Source organism: Alligator mississippiensis, chromosome 1 (genome assembly GCF_030867095.1).
Source record: "Alligator mississippiensis isolate rAllMis1 chromosome 1, rAllMis1, whole genome shotgun sequence".
NCBI classification, from domain to species: domain Eukaryota; kingdom Metazoa; phylum Chordata; order Crocodylia; family Alligatoridae; genus Alligator; species Alligator mississippiensis.
Window position 1 is genome coordinate 248,311,053 of NC_081824.1, and position 24,809 is coordinate 248,335,861.

Consider the following 24,809-nt stretch of genomic DNA (forward strand, 5'->3'; position numbering starts at 1 on the left):
TGGGTCATGCAGCCCCTGAGCTGGGGGGCAGGGGCTGGGTCCTTCCCTCCATGGTGATAGTGCCCCCCTTAGACAACCTGGGTGGGGTGCTAGTGGGCAGCTGCTGCCCATGGGGCACTGCGGAGGGAAGGACTGGGACTCCCACAGCTCAGGGCCTGCTGGCAGCTTGCCCCTGGCCATGGGATAGGTGGGCAGACTCCAGGGGGTGGGGGAAAAAAGGATCGGGGCCCTCATTGCTTTCTTCTTTTTTCTGGTGGAGCCTGGCCATAACGGCGGGTGAGCTGACGGTGGGCCATCACTGTTTTGTCGGAAGTCCCTAAATTGTGGGCTTTTAATTGTCACAATTAAAAACCTACCAATTAAAAAACCACCGTTTCAATTTAGGGAGAACTAAACCCTCACCATGTGTACAAGCAGCCTACAAGTTTCCCCATTCTTCCTCCCATCCTTCCCTAAAGAGATGGGAGAGTTCTGTACCCATACCCCATTCAGTCTTTCAATTCTCTACTGAAACAGCCAACAAGGGACCAGTCAGTGCTGGATCTGAGGAATCTGCCTTATAGGAACTGGCCTGAGTGTCACTGTAGGCATTTCACACAAGGCAATGAGCAGGCAGAGAGCAATGAATTTTGGTCATAGCTGGTACAACAAACCCTTTCTTTGGCAATACCTCTGTTCAGTGACTTACTATAAAATTATAGCCTACCTGATTCTTGTATTCTTTCCACATGTGAAAGATGATATTGCCCTACCTCCCTATCGATAGGCTGTGATCTCCCTGTAATCAGCTTCTTTTTTTCTGCTAACTGTTTGTCTGTTGCCCCTGGGAATTTCTGTGCCCCTCCCATGTTTTTGACTATGCAATGCTAGCTTTTACTCCTCCAACCAGAAGGAGAATATCTTGAATTCAAAAGCTTATCTAAGGGTCTTGTTACACAGTAATTCTGGGTGGCACCTGAAACACTTTAACACCTGGACTGTCCACACACTGACATCTGAAACTAGTTTTAAGCATGCTTGAGGTGGCTCAAAGTTATGCCAATCCAGGACAGGATTATCTCTGATCCATGTTACCCAGTTCATGTTGCACTAAAACCCCACATGCTGCCTCCACCCCCCCCCCCCTTCCCCCCTGTATTGGGCCCACTGCCCCCTCTCAATCCATCCTCTCCAGATCACCACTCACTGCCCTTCCTCCCTCACCCCGGGTTGCTTATTTGTGGCTTCCTGAGGTGTCTGTCGTGGAAGGGATTAACCTGCCAACCCAGACACCTACTGCCACCACTGCTGCTCTCTGGGCTGGGCTCAGCTTGGAGAAGAACAGCACCTGGCAGGGTGGTGGTTGGGCAAGGAGGTTAACCCTTCCCTGCCTCTACCCCTGGGCAGACCACACAGGCATCCACAAATAAGCGGGGGCGGGGGGGGGGGTGGACCCTGGAGGGCAGAGGGCACAGGGGAAGCCCAGAATGGGAGTGGGGGAGTCTTACCTTTCAATCCTCCAGGCCCTGCTAGCCTGAACATGTGACTGTTCCAAACTTAAGCTAGCAATAACACTGACCAACATTTGAGCAGCTCACAGCATAATATGTAACAAAGCCCTAACTCTCTCCCAACTATGCAGAAAAATAAAAGATATTAAAGATATCACCCTGAGATATAAAACATATCACCCTAAGAAATATCTCTTTACACATTTTTCAGCTGTCTCCTTTCTCTCCACCATTTGGAGAACACCAATTTAAGCTAAGGGACAGTAGAAGGGCGCAGAAAATGCCTTTTTTCTTTTTGCCGAACATTTTTAAATTTATCCCTGCCCCCCCATTCTGCACTGGATGAAAGTGAGACCCCCCCAAAATCCAGAAGGAGAACATTTCACCCTCCTCCCCCCTGCTCCACTGCCTGCCTACATAGCTAATACTGTCATTCAGCAATTGTGTGGGGTGTGGGAAACCCAAGCAGAATAGATTCTTGAATGTGAATCTGAGTTTCCCATATCCCAGAGAGCATTTGAACCATAAGGCGACAAGCTTTTCCAGAGTGGGCTTCTCTCAGTGTCTTCTGATGGAGTTGTTCCACTTTCTACAAGTAACAATACCTTCACTGGAACAAGGTCTTGAACCTGTTTCTCCCACATCTCAGGGAAGTGTTTTCTCTACCAACCTACCAGATCTGTTTCTCTGTCACACTTTTTGCAGTTTTCACTTTGTGTACATAAATAACCATACATTTAGGGATGTGGGGGACTTAAGCTCAAGTCCTGGCTCTAATAAACATTTAATTGTTTATAGAAAGTGGATGAGATCCAAGAGGAGAGAGAGGCTGACTCCCTATAAAAACCAGATGGTTTGAGCATTCACCTGGAATGTGGAAGTTTCAGGTTGAAGTCCCTGATTTGAATCAGTTGGATTTGAACAGGACAACTTCTACATCCCAGGGCAGTGCCCTGCCATCAAACTACTGGTTATTCTAAGGCAGGATTCTGTCTTTGTCTTTGTGACAAACCCTTTCTACCCAAACGGATACATAGGTACCCACAATAAAATGTTCAGTTTTGACAAAGCAACATTTTTCAGTGAGAAGCCATTTTGCTGAATAATTTCTGAATAGCTCTACAGAACACACATCAAAAGAATTACACACATCACCAGTATCTCAGCCTAAATGAGTGCGAGTGAGAAGACCTGCCAGTGAAGTATCTGCATGTATGAATGCCTCTGCATGAATATAAATAACTTCAATTTCAAAAGACAACCAAGATATCCTGGGGAAACCTTGGGAAAACCATGAAGATATTCTCTCTTGGTTTGTCTGCTGAACAATAGATATAGACATAGCAAGCCAGGGAAAAGACATCCCAGAAGCCTGAAACCAAATGACTTGCCCCACTGCTGAACAAAATGGTTCAAAAAATCTAGCCCTAGAAAAAAACAACAAACAGTAACACTATCTCTACAGATGCACTGGCTACAGGCATAGACCTGAATCAAATCCCATCTCCACGCAGCACCTCCCGCCATATGAAGAAATCCGAGTTTAGACTCAACTTTTGGGGATTTCCCTTCCCTCTACAATGTACCCAGTCAAAAACCCAAGGACACCTCAGTGCAGGCCTGACTCTAAAGCAAATGTTTCACAGCTCCCAAGAAATACATAGAAGGATGCATACTACATGGGAAAGCAAGAAAGTGTATCAATTCTGTGCCATCCTAGTTAAGTGGAGGGAAACTATGCTTTAATAGAGGCACACACTCACCGACTTGTCACTTCATAGAGTGCCTGGCACAGGGGAAAAGACTGCTGTCTCCATCTCTTCCCAGGCCTGCCACTCTTCTAAAGTTAAGACAGTGGGAAACCTTTCTATGTAATTCAAGCAGCCTTTGTTAAGCACTCCTTTTTTGCCCGGCAAATGTCAGTACAGAGATCCCAATGGACTCATTCTGAGAAACTACTGTAGGAGGGTTTTGTCCTCTTTCTGTGAAAGCTAGTTCTGATTGGAGGGATATTCAGAAACCATACAGGAAAGAAAGGGTGTGAAAATTCAAAAGCCATTCTTACCCAGATGGGCAATGAATAGGCATTTGGCCCATTCAGAAAAAGAAAAAAAGACAACTTTGTACAGATCATGCACATTTACAGTCCTCCTGGGATGCAATATGGAGCTGGCATGGCATGAAGGTGAAATGTTTTACTGTGCACGTCTCAAAAATGCTTCAATATGCAAATACACTGATTACACTGTCAGGCTATTCACAGAAGTATGCATGGAATTCATCCTAGACGGGTATGAAGGAGCAAAACATGGATGGGAAAGGGGAGGACTTTCGTTGTTGTAATAGATGACTGAGTTCTTAGTTTAGCACTTTCCTAAATCCCAGTCCATGCCGTCCTGCTGGCCTTTCGCTGTGGGTGTCCAAAAAGAAGCAGGATTTTAGCATGAGAATAACAAATGAGAGACACAGGGGTACAGTAGTGAAGGGGAAAGCAACAGCTGAAGAAAAAAGCAGGCAACAGTATGAAACGTGGAAGGAAATGAGAAGATGCTGAACTGCAGAGCAATTTTAAATGTGGCTTTACGTGTGCAAAGAAACATCGTATTGGAATTGAAGAACTTGGTGCTATTGGCTAATGACTAATACAGCTTAACTTAAACGCAGACAATGATCCCTTCAAACATTCAATAACAGGTCAGCTATTGAGAAGTGGTGCTGAAGACTGTAAGACCACAAATTAGTGTTTTACTAAGTTTCCTTCTTATGGCCACTAGGTGTCCTCGTTTGCAAAGTAAATGCCTGATCCTTTCAGGCTAACTGAAGGGTATCACAGAAATGGATTTTCCATAGTGTGCTCCAAAATCATAGTATCTCAAAGCTTCTTTCAAAGTAATGACTGAACACTACGAAATGTGCAGTAACTAGGTAGTCACAGAAGCCAAAGTAACACAGTAGTAGCTCGGTACACTGCCTGGTACCTCAAATCCTTTCTGAGTCAAAGAAGGAATAGCAACCAGAGACCAGCTTTCTCTCAGACTCTTTTTTTTAAATCACCCTATGGGATCTCTAGTGAGGATAACCAATTGAGTGGAAGAGAAGAGCCCTGTCTTATTTTCTCACCTAAAGGACAAAATGTAAAATAATCTTACATCCTTGAAAGTTTTTCTCTGCTGGATTCAGTTTTTGCCTGAATTTTCCCCAGAAACAAAGGGAGAAGTGATTGAACACTTGTGCATCTGATATTTATATAGTGCAAACTAGACCCAGTTAAAGACCATGACCTATTCCAAATGCCCAGGTCCAAGTCTCCAGTCTGAATTTTGATCTTGGACCTACAAAGGACTGGACAGGGATTCCCATTCCCACCCCAACATGAGGAGTAGAATTGTAGGGCTGACCTAATCCCAAACGGAGAAGGTTCCAAGATTGCACAAAGCCCTCTATCCTTGTGGGGCACATCTTCTTCACTGTGGCTCTCAGAAGAGGCAATTATGGACTCCAGCCCCGGCCTTCTGATGTGGGGGATGTTTACACTGTGGAGGCAGAGAATTCAGTTCATGCTTCTGAGGGTGAAGTTACATGCCACACTAAAAACATACTAAATCAGTGGGCTGTTAAGTGGTGTTAGAATGAGAACGTTCTTTGAGCAGTCACATGCTAAGCGTTAATACTATTTTTTTGCCTGCACTAGGGCAGGAGTGTGGCTTGGAGCCAGGACAGCTGGGCTCTATCCCTGCTCTAGGATGGGAGTGGGGGTGAATGTGGGTGGAGTGGGTGGGCAGGGATTATAGCCTCCATGGAGTGACTGACTACACTACCACTGTGATCGAGACATAACCTGGGACTCCTTGTTTTTGAAGATACTGGTTCAAAAAGATATCGGTTGATCTAGAGGGGTGCTCAGTACAACACAAATGTCTTCAAATTCCACTGAAGCCATAAAGAGGCTCCAGAAAAAGCTTTCTGCAAGTCAGTACTTTTCTAGAAATGTCACACTGGATAAATTGCTGTGCCTATGCAATTTTTTTTTTTACTTCTCTGTGGAGAATGTGGAAAATTGTTGTGGGAAAATTTTTGTGGGAAAAATGTGTGACTCAGTTTCCCTGTTCACTTTTGTGCTGTAACCTATTAAGTCTGAAATTTCTTTCCTGTGTTGGAAGAATAGCAGATGAGCACTGGTCACGTAGTTATGCCTGGGTTGTTACAAATGAACTATCAAGTAGTGTCAACCTACAAATGGAGTTACCTAGGATATACAATACAAGACTAATGACTGGCAGTCAGATGTAACAAAGCATGTAGAAACAGTATGAGTAGAGTTTGAAACAAAGAAGTGAAGGGTCAGCAGGCAGTAATAAGAACTCTTTTCCCAGTGTAATAGAAAAGAGAGAATTGTGGATATTTTAAGACTAGACAGGTAGGATTTGTTGCCAGTGTGAACATGTGTGTAATCTTAGCTTTTCCATTTTCAACCAAAGACACTAAAATACTGCACTCCCATTGACTTACAAAAGCTGCCTTGTTTCAGAAAAGCTGTTCTATGTCACTGCAAAGACATACGGTTGCCTTACCCTCGATGTGGTACTTCCCTGAAGTGACCAAACTTAATGGGACCTAGTGGAAGTACTACAGCAAGAAACAAGAGGTGCTAAAGCCAGAGCTACAGTCTTTTGGCTATTAGTCACAGGACTCGCCTTAAAAAACTGGAACCTCTGGGCCTAGTGCTAAGAAAGCAACACACAATGAAAGACTATGCAAAGGTCAAAGGCAAAAAAATGCCCTGTGGGACCGTGACACATTCATGTTCACAATGTTCAAACACCAACTTTCTACTCAGAATGGAGTGTAATCTGGTGGCTAGGGCAGGAGACAGAGTCAGGATTCCAGAGTCCTTGTGGGTGAGTGGCCCAGATACCAGCTCCTCTAGGCCTTAGAAGGTGTAATCACCTTCTGTTGCTGCAGCATGGCTGAAGCCCAGAATAACCACCTTTTCTTTTCCCATTGTTGTTCCCTACAACCAGAATCTGACATCTGACATTTAAGGACTGGGTCTAGAACTTCAGTCTTTTGACCACTGTGGGAGCCCAGCAATCCTGAGTTGTGGCTTACAGAGGGACAACTGCAGAACTGCTTCTACAGCCATAGCTACCTTCTTATCTTTGCAGATTACACACAGTACTTCTCTAATCATAAACAGAGAGAGGCACTTAGCCATGTTAGTCTGAAGTCAAGCAAAAGGCAGGGGAGGGATGCACCTTATGGACTAATTAGAGATGCATAAGCTTCCATGGTTAAAAGGTAATTTCTCTAATCATAGAGATATAAGGTTAGAAGCACAGGCGCTGGCTTCATTTTTTGCGAGTGGGTGCTGGCAGGTTAAAAAACAAACTGGTACTTGACTTCTGACTAGGCACATTGCAGCGCTAAGCCCAATGCATGGCCAGAAAAGGCAGCATGTTATTTTAACATGGCTCTGCAGAATCTGTAAAGACTGGGCATTTTAGTGGGACTTTTTGGCACTTTTAGCTAACAGCTGATTAAATCAGTGTTAGCTAAAAGTGCCAAAAAGCCCTGCTAAATCTCCACACCTTGACAGACACTGCAGAGCTAGGTTGAAGTAATGCGCTGCTTCTTTAAGTAAAGTGCAAGGGTTTTTCAGTAAAGTGCCTGAGCCCTAGAGCACCCATTAAGTTGGTGTCTAGGCTAGACGGGTCCCTCAGAGCCCAGAACCCAACCCCTCCACTGATCATCCCTGACATCTGGTTTTCTAAACTGGTCTTAAAAACCTCCAGAAAGGGGAACTTCTCCATTTCCCTAAGGAGCTTTTCCCAGAGCTTCACCATCTTTAGAGTTAGAAAGCTTTTCTTAATCTCTAACCTATATCTCCCATGATACAAATTATGCTGATGACTTTTTGTCCTACCCTCTCAGTGGACATGGAGGACAATTGATCATTGTCATCCCTATAGCAACCTTTTATATTTTGGGAGACACTTATTATGTTCCTCTCAGTCTCTTAAAGAAAAGAAATCCAATTTTTTTCAGCTTCTCCTCACAGGTCATGCTTTCTTATCATTCTTGTTACTAAATCTACTGAACCTAAATCTACCTAATATTTCTTAAACTGTGGGGCTCAAAAGTGGACACAGTATTTTGGCTGAAAGTCACAACAGTAAGGTGTAGAGGTAGAGGAGAATCATTGTTGCTGAGTCTAATACACACCACTCCTGTTAATACAGTACAATTGGTAATTTTGTCTTTTTTACCATTCCCCGAATACAGAAATTCTATGGGTTTAATACAAACATATTTTTGATTGAAAAGGAGATATATTTTTGAGTGAAAACCACAATATTTGCATATATTTTACTTCAGTTCAGCCAGAGTTCAGCATTTGTATCAAATCATGTGAACACTCTGGTAGTCCCAAGTGTTGAGGAGGAGCCAGGTCACTTTCTAAATATTTTGAAATTTGTGAAAGAAATGATTTAGAACTGAAGTAAATGACAACATTTCCCCCCCTCCCCCCCTAATATTTCAGCAAAATGTTTGTAAGTTATCCTCTTGGCACTGATTGAAAAAGTACAACTCTGTGAGATAAAGACCAGTTCCAGGGTAAAACTTTTCCCTTTTCAAAACTGTTCTTAGTTTTGCCAGGATTTACCATCCATCCATCCATCTGCTTAGCCTTTCTTTTCTGTCTTTGGGTCCTATGACTATGGTACCTGCATGCTTCAGAATCTGTAATGTTTTTATCCTTGTAACAAACCTATGAAGTGGGGGGATGTGTTGTTATTCCCATTCTGCTTGATGCTTTCTTTGACTTAGTCTTAAGGTTACAGTAATGGCAGATCATAAGAGTCTGTGTATTAATGTTCTTTCAGGACTCAAACAAGGTGCCATCTAGTAAACAGAACAGGATCTGGACCTAAGTGGTTTGCCCAAGGTTATATAGGATATCCATGACAGAACAGAGATCGCAACTGAGGTTTTCTGGTTCCAGGCATATATTATAACCACAGAGAGCCATCCTTCCTCTCCATAGAGCAGATAGGCTGCATTTTCTCCCATTTTACCTTCCACTGACTTCAACTAAGTTACACTAAAATAAAACTAGAGTAAATACTGCAGTATATCCAATGCGTTTATATACATAACTAGAAATATACTAGGGCACTACTTATTGAGCCAAAGATAGTGGGAGAATTTCCTGTCGCTCAAGGAAATTATTTGTATTCTGGGAGATCCTGGAGATGGCTGAGTTTACCAGTGTTCTGAATGAGCTCAGGAGGTCTGCCGGGGCTGTGTCAAGTTGATCCTCATGGATATATGACCTCCTTGAAAGAAGGCTGTGTAGGAAAAAACTGGTAGGGAGCTTCAGGAACAGGGAGGAACATTTGTATCCTCTGCAGGAGATCTGACCAGGCGTGCCCCTTGCTTTCTGTTGCTTTAAAGGTTTGCTGGAGTTTTCACCTAATCATCTGCTCGAACATCTTGAAAATCAGTATCTCTTTCTACAATATCTATCCAAAACAAACACCAGATGACACTACACGAGTTGCCCTAACCCTACCAGATTGTTGCTAGAATCAAAATATGTAGCAGTCTACAGCTAACAGGAAGTACTGTATTTTTACAAGCATAATGGCCACTAATGTGGCAATTACACGCTGTATGCAAGAAAGTATTACTGCATGATGAAAGCCACTACATTTCAGAGATTTCCCAGTCCCAAAACTACAACTATCTGAAAGGGGCAAAGATAGCCTCACCTCCTTATCATTCTTAAAGATCAAGACTTTTAGAGATTCTCCCTAGATAACATACAACAACTGCACTGACCCTTGTTGTTCCACCTTTCCCCTGACAGCTTCGTTTAAAAGCTTTTACTTGTATTTTATGAAATAAGACTTTTCTCCAAACCAGTGGACCCCTTCCTTGAGCAAACTGACATGCACAGGTAAGTTTTACTACCTGTCCAGTGATGAAGAATCCATTTTACACCTAAGCAAAAGCTAAAGACAGGCGTTCCTCAAGTAAAATGTTTCAGTGTGCAGAATCTGAATGTCCTACTGCCAGCAGTTACAAATCCCTAGTGCTGGGGATAGCACCTTCTATTTTAGCCCATGAGCTATAGGAGCAGCTATTGAGGTATTGGCCAGTGTCCACCTGCAGGATGTGAAGAGGATTCTGCCTCTCCTTTTCTTCTGATCTTCTCCTGTTCTGTGAGGTAGTCCTGGGTATAGCCTACTCACTTGTGACTCAGTTTCCACACGTACAGAATGGGCATAATTCTATTGCCCCTGTCCTGGGGGAAGAGGGGTGGGGGCACAAGCTTGAAACTAATCTTTGCAAGTTGCTTTGGAGTTCCAAGGACTAAGTATTAGCTCCACTGATTCCTTTAGATGTTTCTTTTCCAGGCCAGCAGAAATGAAACCTTCTGCTTGTACATCTCTAAGTGCCCACATTCCTCCACACATCTCTTGATGCTACACCCTACTTAAGTCTGTAAAACACTAATTAAGTTGCAGCTCCCATTTTCTGTACCTTGGTGACCAAAGGCTTAAATGTACCATGACATGTTCAGATATTTTTAGGTTAAAAGGTTTATTTCTGTTATAAGAAAGAGGATTTAGCTTTTCCACTTTCTCTTTAGATATGTGGACTTTGGTATTTTAGGAACATATTTTAGATGCAAGACAGCAGATTGATAGGAAGTCCATGTAGCTCAGTATCCTGCTTAGTGGGAACTTAGGGACTTTCATTTGTAACAGTTCACTGAAATTCAGAGGAGAATTTTCAGGGTGCATCTGTGCTGCTACTGCTTTGGGTAAAGCCTGACATACTCATAGGGAGCTGCACAACTAAGGGAGAGTGTTTGTCCTGTACATGATTTCCATGTTTGACAAACAGATGCAATTTGTTTTGCATTTTATCACCCTCCCTCCCCATCTCCAGTTGAAACATGACATGCAGAGACATGCTCAATCCTGGGCATTTTGCATGCTTATTTGTACCTCCAAGACTGAAGGAAAGCTAGATAGAAAACAGCAAGGAGTCTGGTAAGAGTTCAATATAAATCATCAAAGACCCCAGGGTCCAATCCTCAGCTGGGGAAAAAGTAGAATAGCTTCACTGAGTTCACTGGAATGGTGCCAGTTTAACCGTAGCTGAGGATCTGGCTTCCAAAGTATGTTAAAGAAAGATTAAAAGAAAAATGTTTATAAAAAAATTGCCCTCAGAAAATTAGAAAGAGACAAATACAATGGCCACACGATGGCATCATTTCCTAATGCGAGAAATCAAGCTGCTACTACCACAGTTTTCATAGTGGCACATTTTAATGGCAAAAGTGAAAACTGCTTCAACTACGTTCACTTGTTCCCAAAAACACAGGCATGAGGGATTAGATCTGCTTGCATTCAGTTCAAGTTTGGTCCAAGTTTCTTTCATCTACTGTGGTTAGTTTCAGGCTGTTTGACTCTTTAAAAATGGGTGTTTCTCTTGCTAATATTTTCCTTTACAGAGCCAATCACTATTACTCAGAGGGATTGCTGCACTTTTGGAATGATAGCCTAACAATGGCTGAACAGATAAGATGGGGCCAAGTATGTCCAGGAAGGCACTGGGAGTTCTGTTTCTGACACATAAGATTCCAGGGAAATATAAACTTCCCTTGGGATTTACCTTTTTTCTATAAGGTCTTGATGAAAGTTTATCAAAGTTCCTAAGAAATGTTTTCAGTAGGCTTTCAATAGACTTTGGACCACAACCAAAAAGTGTATCCAAAACCAAGTACCATAAGAGAGCCAAGTAGGGACTTTTCTTGGTGTTCTTTCTGCTCTTGGTTGAAGGGATCAAAGGGATCGATACCTGCTTTCAACGGAAGCACTGCTTGGATGGAAATACACCCCTGGACTGATGACCATCTCCTGAGCACTTCTGGATTTGGTCTCAATTTCTTGGTTTTCCACAGGCAGGGAGAAATGGGAGGAAAATTTTATCAGTCTGAGTGTGGTTAAGCAGGTAAGTCTGAATGTCTGTGGGCTTTGGTTTAAAGGAAAATATAGATTAAAACCTCTTAAGAGAATTACCGTTTGGAAGGTTCTATTCAAACCAGAATCCTCCACAGGGAGAGCTGGTAACAGAGGGGGCAGACAGGACCGGATGGTTTTTTAGGCAGGGATGAAATCCACAGAACAGCACACCTTTGAGAGCAAGAGATTTCTGACAGGCAGTGGAAGGTTACAGAAGAAGTGGCTGATGGGGAAAACATGGAGTGGAGATGCAGATACAAAAGCCTTGTCCAGGACTGGGAAAGGGACTTGAGCTTCTCTCCTAACCTAACATCTCAATCCAGTCCAGGACCACAGGAAAATTCTTGCTTGTGTCTGGTTATTCTTTCCACTTGTCTCTTTTATGTGTTAACAAATAGGTAATTGTTAAGTAGGAAGACTGTATGCTGTGATTAATGCTCCTGTCCAGGAATGTCATGAGAGATAGCCATCAAGGTTTGGCTTGATGACCTGGAGTCTTTTGGGGGGAGGAAGAAGGAAAGTGCCCACCATTCTTCACCCTCCTGGAATGAGCACTAGAGAGGATGTGCTTTCTCAAGCGATCACAGGCACCTATTGCTAATGGTTCCTGCACAGCCCAGCAAGGAAAAGCAGTTCTGTGCATCCCTCAGTCCCACTGTGGCTGTTCAGAAGCTGCTTACCACCATGATATATGGTCCTAGACTGTAAGTGGCAAATGCTCAGTAGAAGACATGGTTTTGTTTCTGAAGATGATGAAGCAATTTCGGCCCACAGCTAAATATTTCCAGCCACCCTCAAAAGGTGTGCTTATAAAATCACCTATTCTTTTCTTTTTTTGAAGGGGTGGGTGGGACAGGAATGAGAAATTTATGGGACAAGAACCTTAAATAGTAAAAACAGAGTCAGTTGTAGACTCTTGTTAGGAGTGAGGATATTATTAGGCAGACCTGTGCCATAAGTACATATTCTGAGGAAAGGTACTGAGAAAGGGTACTGTGATACCTGAAAGCTTGCCTTGGTCTATCCCAATCATGCAGTTGGTTCAATGAAACATATGACCCACAGGAATTCTGGCTTCTTGCATATCTCCTGGACCATCATGGCAACAACATCATCTTAACACTACTACAAGTACACATTGCAATTTTTAATATTCTAATAAAATATTTGAAAAACATACAAAAGAAGTTCTGTAATTTCAATATAAACACATTGACAAGTGCTAAGAGGTGATACAAGTACAGTGAACAACAGGTCTCATTCATGCCTCAATCATATCCTGACCATTATTTAGTCAACAGCAGCCCTTCATATATGCCTAGGTTTTCCTCTTATTTGGGTGCGTCTGCATGTGACATTTTAATGTGCATTAGCCTAAGTGAATGCACATTAAGGGTGCATGTCTACATGTGCACGCCCTTAACGCACATAAAAAGTAGTGAATTTAGGCTATTTATGCCTAAATTTGATACCTACAAATGTAGATATCAAATTCAGGTGCAAATAGTTAAAGTGTATGCATGCATGTGTAGATGCATTAAAACACATTAACGCTGTGTGTGTGGACTGACTTGGGACTAACTTTAGTCCCAAGTCAGTCCACACACACAGAGTTAATGCCCTTTAATGCCTGCATGTGTAGATGCCTACATAAACCTGCTTAATACACATTCAATTAATGCACATTAAATTTATGCACGCTTAAATTCACATGTAGACATGCCTTTTGTGTCCAACACCGGCTCTAACCTCCTTAGGAAGACTCACTGTTATCACAGCGCAAAATACTCGTATCAGAGTCAATATGGCTGCATGAGTATCCAGGAATCTGTGGGGAGAACTCACCCTCTTTGTTTTTATTTCCTCCATTGCACTCCTTTTCACACAAAAATTGCTACGTTGTGTCTGTCTCTATCTGGGTAACATCAATAAATTATACGTTAGCGCTCCTATCATCTTGTTATAAAGAGCCTTTCAAGATTTCTAACAGATGTACAATATTGCTACGCTTACGTCTCCACTGGTTAAGAACTCAAAAATAGCTGTTGTGAGATTACTCTTAATTTATACTACTTCTCTCTTGCAAGCTTTCAAGGAGAAGCATTTAACCACATGTCACATACCAATCCAGAATATACTGTGTATCCCAGGAAGGCAGAGATCTTTTCAATGTTTGACACAACAAAGCTCCATGTACAAACTAAGGATATGCGTGGGTTTTGGTATTTGCTTTTACACTTGTAGGCTCCTTTAATGCTTCAAGGAGCTATGGGCAGTGATGAATTAATTAAAGATTTAGACATTTTGGTTTCTGAATGATGGAAAATGTAATGCATTTATATGTCATTTTATTTTGACCTCACAAATGGCTCCATGAAACAATGCAAACACCCATAGAAGACCTAAATGCAGAGGCAGTCCAAAACGCATGTTGGTGATGCTTCTGCAAATAGTAATATTTGGATTCCTATTCAACCCATATCTAGCATAAACAGTTGGGCTGTAGCACTGCATAGCACACTTGTAGAATGTAGTGCTCCTGATAGAAACAGCAGGTAACTGAGAAGTTTTGGTAGCCACCTTGAGTCACACACTTCTTTTCTTCCCCTCCATAACAGTTCAAAGTATATTGTTCCCAAACTAAATACAATACTCTTCTCAAGTCATTCTATCAGAGGATCACAACAAGCTTTATAAACATGAATGGGTTGTACTGACCAAGATCTCAATTCTCTGTTTTAGCATGTGTAGTGGCTTAGCTACCACCAAGGTTTGGATGAAGAGAGCTCTTTCTCTTTCCTTTGTCTGAACCATCATTACAATTATGCCACCTTTCTCCCTCTCCCCATTCCTATACTCTCCCAGCCCTGGCCTGCTTACTAAATCGGAACACAACATGTAGTAACCATAAGGCTAGTTACTAAAGGAAAAGCAGGAGGACTGAAAAGAAACTAACCTTGGAAGTCCAAATGAAGAAAGTTCATAATAATGAGAGGCCAGGAAAACGACAAAAGCTACTGAAAGACAAATAATGGTACACTTTGTTACTAAAACTGGTTGAGCTTCATAATGAGACATGGTTTGGAGCAATCAGCCCTTCATTCCTTAAATCAATGTTTCCCAAGGGAGAGCAAAGGACTGGTCAGAAAGGACTTAGCAGATGTACAAACCCTTAACAACACATGGCAGGAAGGGAGCATAATTAGTTCCACAACTGTCTCCCCCTACTAAAGCCTGGGAATCCCACCTTAAGCGATTGCTGCATGAAGCAGCTCATCTAGAGCATCCTGGGAAAGAGCTACTTTTGCTGAGCCTTCATACCTGAGTAAGACCCAGTGGGACGCTGAGCAAATACATGTCGGGTAAGATATCAAACAGAAATGACCATGATACTATTACGTTCGGCACCCTTACAGGGAATCATATCATGAGGTAGCTCTGACATACAACTTCAAGAAAGAGGATTATTAAAAAAAATAAATAAAAAGGAGGAAGTTAGTTAGAAAGAGCCTGAAAGGAAAAGATAAGAAATTAAAATCCATAGAATCAGCAGGGAGGTGGCCTTAACAATACTTTATTAAGATCAATATTCATATCCCAGGACAACAGCGACTACAAAAAAGGGAAGCGGAATAAAACTAGGATGGTGAAATAACAGGGTAAAAGAGTTTATTAAGGCTGAAAATGTATCCTTCCAAACATGGAAATCTTGCTCAAGTGATGCTAATAGAACAGAGCATAAACTGTAGCTGGGAAGATGTAAAATTGAGATTAAAGTGTGAGGAGGAAATTTAAAGAAAAACAGCTAAAGGTATAAAGTAAAGTACTGTTATAAGAAATAATTTAAGTATGTTAGAAAAAGGAAGCTCACAGGGCCATGGCTGAGGCCTAAGGAATACCTAAGATTATATGGATAGATATATTAAATAGACAAGCAGCAGACTCAGTGGGTTTGCTACACCAACAGTGCGTAAAAGCAGTAAGGTAATCAAAGAGGTTATAGAAACTGCACAGTCTAAGTGATTTCTTTGCTTTAGTTTTCAGCCTGAAGAGTGATGGAGAAAGGAAAACTATCTTAAGGTATGAAGGCCCTGTCCAGGAAAATATTATCAGAAAGGAGGTGGTAGAAATTCTTAAGGAATTAAACGGTAATAAATTCTCTAAACCGGATGGTAGTCATCAAAAACTATGAACGAGGTAACTCAGGGGCTAATGCAATTATGTAATGGAGGGATTATAGGCAGACCCACAATTTTAAGTATAAGGCTGTGTGTAGACACTAATGCTCCTAATGGGTGACTTGAGAATGTGAGAGACCAGTGAATTTGGAATCAGGAAAATATCTAAAAAATGCCAGGGGGTCCTTAAAACATATTTAAGGGATTATATTATGATTCATAAAGCCCCAAACAATCAGAAATCATGAGAACAGCTTAAAAATCATGATATAAAAATATAAATAACACTATCAAATGTGCATAATAATAAATTTGTAACATTGTTTAGTTGCTTTCTGGTTTTTGAACATATAAGATACAATAAATACATATTTTCAAGCTTTCCTCCCCAGTCATGCAGCCTAGAAGTTTTCTTGATCTTTGGAAATGAAAGTTGAGTTTCTTATGCAATCTCTTGATTCCACACATTGGGACTTAAATAAAAACTCCAGACATCATGGCAGCTGACAACACTGTGCCAAATTAACATTAAGGTCACTAAGCAAAGGAATAAGCAATTAAAATCACCAAGAACAATTTAAAAAACATCTATGTGACTTATGGACCGAAGTGTCAGTGACTTAAATGTCCATGAAACTTAAGTGCCTAAGCCACATATGTGCTTTTGAAAATTTTCTCATTAGATATGTAACTGAAATACCGTTTCTTACATGGGGTAAAAGAAATATAGATGAGATAACATTCATTGTGAACATGCTACCTATCTCTGCAACTAAAGTCAATAGGACTTTTTCCAGATACTCCTAGGCTGCATCCCCACAAGGGGGAACATGAGCTTTGCGGCACCTCAAAAGTTTTTGAGGCACCACAAAATGTACCTGGCACACGTGAATAGGTTCTCCATGCTGCATATTTGCAGCACAGAGGCAAAATTAGATACCAGGAAATCCTGGAATCTAAAAAACATGCACAGAAAAAAAGCAGCACGGTACATGTGGCAGCAGTGTGCACTTCCTGAAACCAGAGCCTGGCCGGCCAGACCCACACTCCAACTGCTTGCCGGCCAGGGTCCGCACACCTGGATCACCATTGCTGCAGCCCTGGGAGGCCTCCAGGGCCCAGGTAAAGCTGCTGGGATCAGCATCCCTACCCCACCCAGGGCAATTTGCTGCATGCCAGAGCACATATGAAGGGGCATTTCCCCAGGGACAACTAGCAGTGGCACACCTATGTGCTGCCTATATTTACTGTCTATATTTAACACATTTCTTTTGATCTGAGACATAAAAACTGCTTGCAGATGTTAAAAAGCAGCCCAGTGCACTTTACTGGAAGCAGCAGCGTGTTACTTCAACCTAGGCCAACAATGAAGGCTCAGGCTGCAGAGAGCTGACAGTAGGAGGCTACAAATCCATTTTCATCCTACCACAATATCTCCTTTGAAAATTAAGACAAAAATAAATAAATGACAAAGTCCCACTAATTTTTAGCTTGGAAGTGCCACAGAAGCCACTTTAAGCCACAAGCAGCCCCACTAAGTCACAAAGACGACCTGTATTGACTGCTCAAGAAAATGAAAGTCCTCATTTGCCTTCCTCAGTTGTCTGTGGAATACAGGAAACCTGCAAGGTACATGACACCCTCTTTCCTTTCCTCCTTTAAGGCCCTGAAGATCTTAAAATTAAACTAGTGATCAAAAATAAAAAAGCCAAGTTTCAAGAAGAGGAAAACAAAAATTGCCTCTGGCTCAATGTTCCTGTCAAGCCCCAAGTTGGATCTGAGTAGATACAATATTTAGGCTCACTGGGCTCATCACTAAATAGCATTCTATTCAATATTTAAGTTACCTGTTTGAACCTAGTTAATACATATATTTAGGCCCTATTACTCTCTCTCTCTGTCTCTCTCTCTCTCCTTTACCAAACAAATGTTCCTTTTTATTGTGTTTATTTTATTTTCCTGATTATACTCAGTGTTGGATTCTATTTCAGGCCAGCCCACATTTTATGGGTTCTGTATCCTCTGAAACTCACAACCACTTCTCTACCAGTTTTTCCAGTAATCATCCAAACTATCACTCAGTCCTATAGATACTCTTTGCTAAAATGTTGTCTTTCCCCTGTCTGGAACACATTCCTTCACAGATGGACCATCTTTGTCCTACAGTGTCTAAGAATAACTCTTTTAACTATCAATAGACACAAAGAGATTCAGTTGCACTGTTCCCGTGGGATTTCTTTGAGTTTGGACACATCTGCTAAGATACATACATCAGAGTCTGAATGAAGTTTTTGTTTGATTGTATCTTTGAGCATTTGTGAATTTTTCTGCCAAAATATTCTTATCTTTTGGCACTCCCAAAACACAGGTCTATACAGTTACAGATGACTTCCAAACAGCTCCTGCATTATGTGGTCTCTAAAGCCCAACCTATTTATAGGGGGCCAAGTTCTGCAGTTCTTATTCATTCTACAATCTCAACAAAGTCAATGGGAGTTTTGCCTGTGGGGAAAGTAAAGGAAGGACTTTAAGACTGCGTCGCTACCAGTCTTATCTAACCATCCTGTTGGATGATCAGGAAAATTTATAGGAAGTTTTAACTGCCATTTTCAACAACACCTCATTTACCTGCTTGTAACCTTTCTTGAACAAATGGGGCCATATTTTCACTGAAGGCTATTGCCTTGGGCATGCAGTTTCCATACCAAAACTGCCTTGCTTTTGTGTATGTAGCAGCATCCACATGGTACAGCCAAGCAGTTGGTGATCTGTCAGGCATAATTCCAAGTGGACCCCAGGTGCTGATTATTATATGGACCATGTTCCAGGTACTTCTGAAATGACCTCTCCATTTCACTGGCTATTCCAAAGGCATTTATCTGTACTGTTTTAAGCCAACCTATCCCAAGGAAGAAGATGATGATGGTCAGAGGCTGTAGGGTTCTGCCTCAGGTACTCATTCTTGTGGAAATATGTCTAAGCCCAAGAATCACAATATTTAGTATTTTATCCTTAAAGGAAAGAATCTGCTGTGACTTCACTGGGGTGATAGAGTGCAGCATCACTCAGGAGTGGAGGCACTCACCATCTTACAAGGTGAGGCCTTTAGAAAGCAATGTATAATACACCTCTGTGCCCAAAAATTTTTTGCTAGCTCCTTCCTTCAGCACTCTCGATGGGCGAAGAACTGCTGAGGTGTTAAAGCTGAGGTGCAGCTGACTGTCAAGGGGTATTTACTGTCTATATTTAACAAATTTATTTTGAGCCAAGTCATAAAGGATGCTCACGGACATTTAAAAAAATGTGCTTTACCGGAAGAAGCAGCACATTACTTCAACCTGGATCTTCAGTGTTTGTAAAGATTAGGTGCTTCAAAAGGGCTTTTTGGCACTTTTAGCTAAAGCTGATTTAATTCGCTATTAGATAAAAGCACCAGAAAAGCCCCTCTAAAGCGCCTGATCTTTACATCTGGGTTGAAGTAACACACTGTCTCTTTTGGGCATGCACAGGACTTGGTGCGGGAACGCACTGAGTTTAAAGTAAAGAGCCGGGGATTTTTTTTTTTTTTTATGCCTGCAAGAACCCATAAAGAACACCTAAATAGTAATGAGGAAAATAACTTTGTAAATATTTATTGCCATACAGGAGTGGCACAGTTTTTGGCAAATACATATGACTGCACTTGGAAAAATGGTCAGTGTAGATTTGAAATCCTTCCCCTCTCCATGATTTTCTGTAAAAACAAGCTTTTATTTAAATATATGTAAAATAAATGAGGACTTTTATAATCTGCTGTATCAGGCTCCTGGTAGATTTTTCTAAGGCTTCAAACACCTTTCACTTTAACTTGTTCGATATTTATTAGTCTCTGCATTAAATAGTTCTGCCAAAATGTCCCTTTTAATCATAGCTTAGCAATATTTTTAGATTGTTTCAAGACTGTTTGAACTCTTTATCATTTTGAATAAGCTTTTCTTAGTCTTTTTCTCAGGAACAAGCTTTACTATCCTTGTTCAGGTTAAAGTTCCACCGACTACCAACGGGAGGTTTGCCCTAAATGAGTAATTCTGAACAGGGGTCTTCATTTTATTAATTTCCATTTGGTCACTTTGAGGTCTCCTCTTTTCGAAAGAGAAGACAACCAACTTCCTGATAGTAACATTCTTCAGTCATTACTAACCTAGGCAGGATTCAAATGGCTCTTGGAAACTATTACTAATCCCTTAAGTCAACCAGTCCTAAAGCTGTGCCAATGTTTTTCTGTTTTGACAGAGACTGTGCCTGGTGAGTCTCAGTAACTTTAGAGAGGATGTGGCCCAATTAAATGGGAGTTTTGTGGAGTTTAAAAAGAGTTGGAAGAACAGATTGACTCCAAGTCTCCTATCCCTAAACGAAGAATGTTTCTGCACATTTCTTGCAGTTTTCATTTCTATTGTGTAAGGAGATATGGGGCAAGCATGAGATGGTATGAAGCAAAATATCCTGAATTTATACCTTGGACCTTACACACCTGCACTGCAAACAGGTCTTCCACTATGGCCCCTGGCAAACTTTATTTCCATCAAGCAACAGATAATGTTGCTTGGTAGAAACTGTCAAGCTATGTGACCTGCTTCACATTCACAAGGCAACTTATCCAGAGGGGAAAAAAGTGCCCTGGGATCTTGCTCTGCCAACGCTTGCTGGCAGTAGAAGCTGGCATGCTGCTGGAAAGAGTTGTCAGTCCCCCTCCCACCTTCAGCAACGCTGTAATAAGAAGTGAATTCTAAGCTCCCCCTTGGTGAAGGAACTACTCCTTTAATCCTTATGTAGAGCAGGGGAGACCTGTGTAAAGAGTGGGCAGGAGGCAGGAACAATGGGGCTCAAACTCTCCCAGAATACTTTAAGAGGTGCTTTAATCTGCAACTTGTCCCCACTGGTAGCTTTCCAAGTAAAGTCCCTCCCACTCTCAAATTATAATGATGTAAGTACAGCATGTTATGTTTCCTGTCTCACGCTCTTCTACCGGGAAGAGGTGCTAACATCACCTTAAAGAAGCAGCTTTCAAGTCTAGTTCAAAGGAGAGGTGGTGAGTTGTGATACTTTCTGCTGAGACACCCTGAAGCAGCAGAGTTCAGTGCGAGTCACAGACACCATGAAAGCTACCTTGCAGAGAGGAGGGCAGGGAACAGTCTATTCTGGTGTGCTAGAAGATGTGGCTAAATGCTATCACCTTATGTATGACACGCCACACCTTCAAATTAAAGCTTGAAAGAAACCAGCTATAAAAATGTTCTACAATTTTTAAGCAACATCTTTGTAGATCGCTGGCCATTTTTGTGCTTGGTTGGCCATTTTTATTGTACAATAATTACTTTGCATGTGTAGTACGTCTAAATTGACCTAAATTAACCAGTTAATTGCACACTAATTGTAATGTGTCAGTGACCAATAAGAGAATATAATGTGATAGACAGGTATAACATACAAAGATGATGGTGGTGAGGATGATGATCACATCATCTAGCTCTTACACACTGCTTTTTATACTCTGGCTATCTGACATACATATATTTTATGAGAGATACGAGATGAAATATTTTCTTTTTAAAACTAATCTAGTTTACATCTAGTATATATGTGTTTGTGTGGGTTTATACATAAATATATATATGCATGTGTAATTTGTCTTGACATTTTCTAAACAATATGTTTCAACTGATGCTTTATGTGTGTATGTATGCATGTAGAAAATGATATCTATATATGTATAATATTGAATAATTTTAAAAAGAAAACATTGTTTCAGTCGAAACATTTTTCCTTGGAACATATCAAGACTAAACAGTTAGATGTTTCTGCTTTTTTTTTTTGGTTGTTGAAAGTTGCAAATAGTGTTGGTCCTACAACAACTACATGTTTCTTGCCTGGAAAGAGGTTTGCTCAGCTTAAATTATCTTCATTTTACAGGCAAGGCAACACAACTTGTCCACAGTTGTCAGCTGCAGAGTTGCAGACCCTGGAAAAGAACCCAGGTCTTCTGAGTACTAGTCCATCACTTTCTGCTGTAGGTCATCTGCTACCTGCCATATTAATTTTGCATGTAATTTACACATTATTTTATTTTATAATTAAAAATGCAGTTCCTTTTCATTTTCCTCTACAGTACTTGACAAATAACATCACAAGCCTATTGTGATGTCAGCAGTGAACCTCTTGTAAAGCCTGGGTAAAGAAGGATAATGTTCATACTCCTAGGTTGTCAGTGGCAGAACCATCACCATACAAGTACTGATGTGTGTGTTTTTTTATCACACCCAGCAGTCTTAAATAATGTGCCAGGCAAAAATCAGTAGGCCAAATTCTTGGTTGATTTTATTCTACTGAGGTCTAAGATGTTATGCTAACAGAGATTCCAGCAGGAAAGTACTCCTGAATACTATTCCTAATTTTGCCACCCATTCTCTGGGGTCTTAAGCAAGTATTGTTACCTCTTCACCTTATTTTTTGCAGCTGCAAAAATGTTTCATTTCTCCTAAAGAAGTGTGAGGAGGATTAACTATTTGTAGGGTGCTCTGAACATATATATCTTGAGTAAGGTCCACTGAAGCCAGTACAATTTTTTCCACCGATGTCAGTAATCATTGGATCAGGTCCACTAGTTCAGTCCTGCAAGTTAGAGAGTTACACTAAACTTCCACAAACTTCACAGGACACCAAATGACACTGAGGTCACTGAGGTTCTGTCTATACCATCACCCTGATGACTCCAGGGCTGCCAGCCTTGGGTGTGTGTGAAGCATGAGTGAGTAGGGATTTGCCTCTCAGCGGAAGGTCCTAGCCTTTGTAGGGAGGCAGTACAGACATGACCTAAATCTCCTGGGTGGATTACAACAGTATCCAGCACAGGCAAGGTGGATCAGGACAGTTAAGTCACATCTTGCTGAAGAACAAATTTGGTGTGAAAGAGGGGACTGATCCAGATTTTAAGGGCTTTCATTTAATGCTGTGGTAGTGAATTTAGTGCTGTTGACCTTCATATTGACTACCTTGGAAACTTAAATCCCCTTTTTGTCTATAAAACAGGTGCAGTGTGAACAGCAACAGGGCATATCTCGTTCACACACTACCCACTGTCAATGGGCCTCACCTCTGCCCTTGACCACCTCCAAAGGTAGTTCAGGTGGCTGAATGAGCCATTCAGCCCCTGCTGGCCTCAGTGCTAAGGCTGCTTTCATGGTTTTCCATCTGTCAAAAAATATCAGTGTGAGGTTTCCATTCCCATTTGCTAATGAAGTCTTTCATCTTCGTGAATAGGATAAATAGATTCTTTGTTTAAAAATAAGGATTCTTTCTTTCTTTCTTTTGTTGTTCTTGCCTTGCTCATTTTTAAGCCTTTTTACCAGCTTTTGACTTCGAGAAAACATTAAAAACATCCAAATCTGAATTCCTGGTCCTACCCAGAGATTGGGTATTTCAATTTGAAGGGAATCTTCCTGGTTTCTTGTCTTCCCAGTGCGTCACTGCCTTCCTGGCTACTTCCCTTCCCAGTGCCTCACACCTCTCTTTCTTTCTTAGCTCACTGGACCAGGTTTAGGAAAGCCTCCCAATATTATCTTATCAGTCCCACTAGAATCAAGATCTCAAGAAGAGGCACATAATGAGTGAAGTCAGAAGCTGGCAAGAAGGAATTGCAGCTAAAATGATTTTGATAGCAATGATCCCAATAACCCAGCTGCTTCTAAGTGTCACCCTGAGGCAGGGCTTTTAAATAAAAAAAAAGAAAATGATATACATTTTTAATCTGATTTTTTTATTGTCATGCCCTGATTTTATTATAATTGGCCCCTACAAAGTCTGGTTGGCTTCTGAGATCTTGAAATGCTTGGGCTCATTTTTCATCTTTCTTTCTGTCCCCCCCCCAGCAAATTTTTCAGCCTCTTCAAACCATTTCAGAAGAAGCAAACTAGATCCCCTAAAAACTGATGAATGTGAGGGATGGACTCATCCCATGTAGCTCTGCTCAAAAGGTTCTTGATAGGAGTCACTGTAACAATTCAATGTTTTGAAGATCTCACTTTTCACAATCCAGTTTCAACTTCCAATTTCTTTTCTCACCCCCCTGCTCTGCTCCCCACAATCTGCTGAAATGGAAAAGAAGAAAGCCAAACAACCTGCTTCAACTAACCCTAAAGACCCTGAAAAAATGTCAATATAACTGTGTTGGTTCCTCAAAGTTTTCTGTACCCCCAACAGGTCCAGCCCACTCTGCTTTCCAGAACACCACCTTCTTGCCTTGTCTGCAGTCCTATCGAATCCTAGGTTCAGCTAGGAACCTGCATTCCCTAAGTGCCACCTGGGCTGGGGTGAGGATCACAGGCAGAAGACTCGCTGGGGTGAAGATCAGCATGAACCCCAGCACTAACTAGGTGCAGAGAAAGCTTGTGGCCCCAGGGGAGAGGGACTGCATGCATTGCTTCACAAAAATTAGGATTAGCACTACAATCTGACCCACACTGCTCTTTTAGCTTTCTCAAACTGGATTATTATGACCCTATGCAAATCAAAAACAGAAAAAAGGGGGAATGAGGGGGAAGGAGGCATATATGGAGGAGGCCTTGTTGGTGTGACATTATGGAAACAAATATAAAAGCTGGTATCCAGCATAGAAGAGTGTGTCTACAACTCGCGGCAACCCCCCTGGTACACCAGTGTACTCACAATCAGATGACCCTGTGTGTGCGTGCAGGTTGGTTGGTGAATGTGATGAGTGGATGAGGGCTGGGCTCAGAGGCAGAGCAGCTTCAAGGTTCAGGCAGGGAAGGCCCGGCTTGGCTCTGCATGCACCCGTCTGAGTAATCTCATTCTCCTCAGACGCCTTCTGGTTTTCAGCTGTCTTGGGTTTCTTCCTGAAAACAAACAAAGAGACCTTTGAAGAAGCTGACGGCATAGTTGGGAAAAGGCATTTTTAGAATCTGTTAAAGATAACTTGCTTTAAAAACCCCCCCACCTCATCTCTTCCCCCCACTAACCCCTACCCCCAGAGGAGGGAGCAAAAGAGGACTCTCCTCCATGCCTCTTGTTGGGAAACAAGCGACTCCCTGTTTATACTCTGATGCAATGGC

At 41.7% G+C, this 24,809-nt stretch overlaps 1 protein-coding gene across 1 annotated transcript in view; it reads right to left on the minus strand.

Moving 5' to 3' along the window:
- The window catches only part of ZBTB20 (zinc finger and BTB domain containing 20), a 38,842-nt gene extending 14,253 nt beyond the window's left edge, over positions 1-24,589 (minus strand). Inside the window, exon 1 of the mRNA XM_006275090.3 lies at positions 24,406-24,589. The gene's annotated coding sequence lies outside the window, so the exon portion shown is untranslated. The remainder of the gene's footprint in view (positions 1-24,405) is intronic.
- Positions 24,590-24,809: the final 220 nt, after the last annotated feature.